The 6,759-nt window shown below is 36.4% G+C and overlaps 1 pseudogene; it reads right to left on the bottom strand.

The window, feature by feature from the left end:
- Positions 1–393: 393 nt before the first annotated feature.
- LOC103202650 overlaps positions 394–6,759 on the bottom strand; it is a 37,187-nt pseudogene continuing 30,821 nt past the window's right edge.

A 6,759-nucleotide genomic window follows, 5' to 3' on the forward strand; every position in this document is an offset into this window, starting at 1 on the left:
CATCTCACTACTTTGAGAAAGTTCATGAATGGTCATAACCATAGTAAGAAAAAAGGGGTCATTTGAGTATCTATTAATTGGACCAAACACTCCTGTTAGGTCTTAATACTGCCCTGCATTGAACTCTGGTATTGATTTCCTCTCAGTTAGGCTCTTGATAGGGGCTGTAAATATTTCCGATTGAGACTGTCCAAATCAGTCTGACCTCAGATAATCAATTTCTTCCAATACTAATGTCCTTGAGTTCTGTAATAGTACTGAATCAGTATAATGTCACCATATTCTGAAGATGATATGGATGTGCAAAGGATCACACACACACACATACAAATGCATTGGTAGCCATTTTTCTCAATCTGGAGTAACTTCTGGGTCCTAATTCTTAGAGAGTTTTCACTTCTTTTTCACATCCCCTTGACCTTGCTCCTTAGGCTGATTATATCCAGCAACTTTTCCATCTTTCTGAATGTATGTTATACCAGCAGAATTTTCAAGCATTTCCACATCTATTTTTAGAGCCATACTATCCAGTGAGGTCAAGTGTTTATTAAGAACTTCAGCTTTCTCAGGATCTCCAAGTGAGTAAGCAAAGATGACGTGTGCCAGAGTTTCTTTTAGATTTTGTTTCCATAGCTGTCCTAGGTCACTAATTGCCTCTTGCTTCCACCTATATTTGAGTTTGTAGTTTGAAAATTCTACCAAGGACAAATGAGCACAAGATTTGGGATGAGGATTTTGATTCCACTGGATAGCTTGTGTAAAGAGCTCTACGGTCCCACCATCATCTTCCTCATGGCTGTTCATGGCCACTACGTAGACAGCATGCCTGGGTTATGACTTCACTCCTCTGTGCTTCTCGGTATTAGATATGCTTTGGAAATACAACCTTGGGAAATCTTCATTTATTTAATTTCAGCTGCATTTTCTGGATGCTGACCTGAACATTTTTGAAACAGCTCTATGGCCTTTCTGTGCTCCTTTTCACAGTGGAGCTAGGCATCCTGGACTACATGGGCAAGAGATGCATAGGGCTTTGGTACTGTACACTGCATGATATTTTGTGAAATTGTTCTGCCTGCTTTGCATACATAGCAAGCAAAGCTTTGTTAAATTCTATATAGTTTTATCTTGGAAAGCTTAAACTTTATTCCCTCTTCATTGGTTAATTTCACTTCTTCTTGGAATCAAAGACATTTTGGTCCTTAGTAATAGTCATGAAGTAATTTGCAATTATAGCTAGAAATCTCACATCTATAAGCCTTAGTTTTACTTTCTGATTCCAGAGTTGCAAAGCCTCCTCTGTATGACCCTGAAGTTGAAGAATATAGGTCATGTGACCATAAATAATGGCCAGTTCTGTTGTGGGTCTTCCCCAGTCTCATAAGAGTCTTCTGATAATGAATGACAGCAAAGATCTTCAGCTTTCTGTTGGATTTTCATTACACAGTTCAGCTGGCCTTGTCCTATCAGTGAACATGTAGCATTATAGTATATTTTGTGTGCCTACCAAGAGCACAAGTTCTCTGGAACTATTTTTTCCCAATTGCTTTGAGCTACAACTGCTGAAATGTTTTTCTTTCTTCCTCATAACTTAGGAGTTTGGGGCAAGATCTCTGTACACCTAAGCATTTATCATAGTGTTCCCATCAGTGTAACACTTGTCCATAAAACTTTAGTTTGTCTGTCTGCTGGTTGGCACTTTCTTTCATCTTCAAGGCATTCTCAGTTCTGTTCAGCCTATACTTGTAATATGCCTTCTCAAAGGAAAGAGAGCTACTGGCTAACACTTTGGTGTGAGTACTGATGAACTTCAAGGATTCCTTGAAATTTCCATTCTGTATACAGTATGCCACTTTACAGTGCAGGGCAGTTATATCATCCTTGTGGATCTGCGGTATCTTGTTCATGGTCTTGAGGACATGTGTGAAGTTACCATTCTGGCCGTGATACTTCACTCCAGAGTGCAGACCCTGAAACACACCCTTTCTTGCCCTTTTCCAGGAGGGACAGGGCCCAATATTGTATTTTTTATTATCCTAAATAAAGTGTAGGGCGCTCTGCTGGTATAGTGCCTAAGTTTGACTGCTAACCAGAAGGCTGGCAGTTCAAACCTACCAGCCACTCCCTTGGAAGGAAGACTGTGCAATCTACTTCCATACAGATACTGCTGTGGAAACCCAAGGAAGGGTCAATACGAGTCAGGATTGATAGTTACTTCTCATTAGATACTTTATACCTATTACTATCGTCATTATTTTGTCCTGTGCCTTCAATTATTTTCTCTTATTGAAATATTTGGATTTAGCCAAAAATAAAGATCAACAACAACCACCAAGGAAGTACATTTATAGAAGTAAAACCGTCAAAAATATTTAAATAGAAATCTTAATCATAGAGAAATGAAAATGTTTCTATGATAACATATGTTATTTTTCTAAGGAAAATGCCATAGTTCAAGCAACCAAATGTGATATTTTAGTCTATTTATTATAGGGGAGGCACACAAATGTCAACTCTTCAGTGATCGCTAAAAACAAACATTATTTTACATTAAACATTTAACAGAATGAATATTATAGCTGAAGAATTTTGACTGTTTATATTTAATAAATTGGTTACTTAATCTTATAATCCTGTGTCATAAATTAGTTTTATGAAAAAGTTTTTTTGTATTTTTTCCTTTTTTATTTCAAAGACATCTTATGTCTCAAAATAAAATAATTTTCTTATTAATAACTTCATTCAATAAATAATTGTTTATTTTCAAAGTATTTTGCTGAATGCTAGCCTAACAGGAGAGTATGTCACAAATTCTGACTTAAGTAGTTATAATTTTAAGAATTGATATATAATGAATGTTTACTATTGTCTAAGTTCTCTAATGAATATCTAATAAACATCATCTCATTTAACCACGACAACAAGCTTATGAAGAGAGTAGTATTCCTTTGTGCCTGTTGACAGGAAAGTGAGGCTCACAGGCTAAACACTTGCCTGGTGTCACACAGACAGGAAGTCATGAGGCTTAGCAAGTCTTTATCAGACTGACTACTAGGTCTGAGCCAGTTGTTACAAGACTACACTAATAGAAAAACAGATACACACATGAACACACTCATAAGTTAAGAATGACTAGGATTAACATTAAAAACAGATACAATCAAAAGTGCTACAGACAAACAAGAATGCCTACACAGAAATGACACTATTTAAAACATACAGGTTTTGAATGTTCAGTAGGATTTCAACAGGCAGGTGTAAAATAACACAATGATCTTAACTCTTATGGTTAGGAAATTTTATTTTTGTCAATTTTTCCAATATATCCTTCCCTTTCTCAGGGACTTTGAGGGTCTATGTTCATGCAGGGCCCAGAATGTTGGGGCTATGAAGGAAACAAAGCAACTTTAGAATGGTTTTTATAATCACGCGGTTATTATAAGAATATACGTATAAACAATATACATCAGACTCATTTCCAATGTATTAATGTGTCCTGTTGTTTAATTATTTTATTACTTTATTATATTAAATAATTTAAATAATTTTTAAATAGAAATTATTTTGTATCACCTAGAAGGAGCTCTGGTGGCACTGTGGGTAAAGCATTGAGCTGTTAATCAAAATGCTGGTGGTTCAAACCCACTAGCTGCTCTGTGATTGAAAGATGAGGCAGTCTGCTACCTTAAAGATATACAGTATTGGAAAGCCTATGGGGCAGTTCTACTTGTCCTGTGCAGCTGCCATGAGTCAGAATCGACTCGATGGTGGTGGGATATAGCCTAGTGTTTATTTTGCAAAAGCACCTTTGAAAATCTGTAAAATAGGGTAGAAGCAATGGAGATCCCCTCTTCTTCTACCTTCTTATTATATTATTAATTTTAACATTCGCCAAGTATGTACCATGTTCCTGGCATGGTATTAAATGCTTTATTCATGGCAGCTCATTTATTCCTAACATAGTACACATTCATTTTATTGATAAGTAAATTGACCCTTTGACATATTAAGTAATCATAATACTAAGAGATATCACTGAGACACATCAAACAGAGTAACTTTTAGAAGGCCCTACTTGGAAGAAGGAATCAGGAATTATTGAACAATGTCAGGAACTGTGAGAGATTCTTTACATAGTTAATGCATCAAAACTTAACAACATTCTCTTGGTTGGATCTTGTTTCATTGATTTTACAGATAAATCACTTTCTGGAAGCCATTTGGTAGTAAGAGGTAAGCAAAAGAGTCTCTGACTTCTCCATAATTCAAGCAAGAGTCAAAAATGGAGAAAAGGGACATCAAGAATCATTATTAGCAGATTTTAAGAAGTAACCTACTACTCACTATTAGTAACTCTTGTTTTTGATGTAGCTATTGCCCATAAATTCTTAGGAATTATTTTTCTTTTGTATTCTCATTCTCAGTGTATGCATACTAATTGTAGTATTGGTTGGTCATCCTTTAATCTGCATAATCCTAGTGGAGCTTGGTAAACATTTTTGATGGCAAAGGCCATCAACAGATCAACTTAATTGCAAAGTTTAGTTACTGGTTATTTGCATTATAATAATACTCACATATGCAGTTTTTCCAATCAAGAATTTCACTGTTTGTTTTTATTTCCTCTGTGAGAGTGACACTTTTTAAATTAGGATTCAAAAACTCAGGACATAGCTAATTATGAAATTCTTAAAAAATAACTCTCCTCCTCAAACTTTGTTCCTTGAGATAGTTTGGGGAGATAAAGAGTACTGTCAAATCAAATGTATATTTGCCTTTTGCAAACAACAAATTGTCCTTGACTTTCTTTCCCATATTTGTATGCTATTCTTTCTTTTATGGAATTCTAAATAAGATCCCTCAGAAAATGAAATAAGTGTGATTTTCTGTAGCAGAGTCATGTCTTCTACCTATGCAATCTAAAAATTTTCTGAGGTACTTATCTTAAGGTGGATGTACAGTGAAGTGGAGAGGTAAGAAGTGGGGAGGGTTGCAAACCAGTCATTTTGGGTTCATGATCATGATTTATTCTTTTGTTAAAATATTTTTCTTATTTTTATATTAGCTAAGAATTGTTTGAAATTTTTTTAACAATATGGCATAACTAGACTATCAAGCGTAACTCAAAATGCACAAACAGCAGAAGAGAAACCAGATGATTGGGACCTTCTAAAAATTTAATTTTCATGTGCTTCCAAAGACTTCTCCAAAAGAGTCAAAAGAGAACTTACAGATTGGGAAAAAATATTTGGTAATAACCTATCTGACAAGGGACTTATCTCTAGAATTTATAGAAAACTCCAACACCTCAATAGCAAAAAGACAAACAAATACAATTAAAAAATGGGCAGAAGACATGAATAGACACTTCACCAAGGAGGATATTCAAGTGGCCAACAAACATATGAAGAAATGCTCACAATTATTAGCTATTAGGGAGATGCAAATCAAAACAACAATGAGATACCATCTTGCTCCAGCACTAGTAGCAAAGTTCAACAAGACAGAAAATAACAAATGCTGGCAAGGTTGTGGAGAGATTTGGACTCTCATACACTGCTGGTGGGACTGTAAAATGGTACAACCATTGTGGAAAGCAGTATGGCAATTCCTTCAAAAGTTGGAATTAGAAATACCATTTGGCCCAGCCATTCTGGTACTAGGTATATACTCTAAAGAAGTGAGAGCCATGACAAGAACAGATATATGCACACCCATGTTCATCGTAGCACTATTTACAATAGCCAAAAGATGGAAACAATCTAGGTGTCCATCAACTAAAGAATGGATAACCAGACTATGGTATATACACACACAATGGAATACTATGCAATGCTAAAGAATAATGTAGAATCTTCAAAACACCGCATAATGTGGATGAACTTGGAGGACATTATGCTGAGTGAAATAAGTCAATCACAAAAGGACAAATACTGTATTAGTCCATTATTATAAAAGTTAGGGAAAGGTTTATCTATAGAAGGAAATTTTCTTTGTTGGTTACCAGGGGTGGGTAGGGAGGGGAGGGAACGCTGTTAGATAGATAGAGAACGGTAGTGATTTGGGTGAAGAGAAGGGCAATGTACCAAATGTGAATGACCAATATGGCAGCATTGAGGATGAGAAAGACATAGAGAGGTACATGGGAGGTACAGACAACAAATATGAACCCTTTTGTACATACAGTATTGCGTTGTCAGTGACAGCTAACAGGAGTATATGGGTGGATAGATGGGTGGACAGGCTAAACGATTAGGTGTGTCTATGAAATGGGGAGGGAAACCAAGAACATATATAGGGTTGGCAGACAATGGTCCTATAATTTATGTGAATGATCAGAATTCCCAGGTGTATAGTAGAGCTGACAAGGAGCAAGGTTGTGATCACTGCTTGGTCACAGCCTGCTACCCAGAGGGACTGAGTAGTTGAACCTGCGGGTTTGGGACTATAGTCTCAGGGGACGTCAAGCTCAATTGGCATAACATACTATACAAAACATTTTTCCACCTCCTATTTTGGCAAGTAGCGACTGGGATCTTAAAAGCTAGCAAGCTGCCATCTAGATGCAACGATGGGTTTCTCCTCATGCAAAGCAAAGAAGAATGAAGAGAACCAAAATTCATGGAAACGATTAGTCCTAGCGAGTGGTACACCATCCAATCTGCAGCTTATACAACTATGAGACCAGAAGAACTAGATGGTGCCCGGCTACCACTGTCATCCACTTGAAAGGGGATCTATGTCGGAGATCTTTGATAG

This window comes from Orycteropus afer, unplaced genomic scaffold (genome assembly GCF_000298275.1).
Source record: "Orycteropus afer afer isolate SDZICR_OR568_19922 unplaced genomic scaffold, OryAfe1.0 scaffold00190, whole genome shotgun sequence".
Lineage (NCBI taxonomy): Eukaryota > Metazoa > Chordata > Mammalia > Tubulidentata > Orycteropodidae > Orycteropus > Orycteropus afer.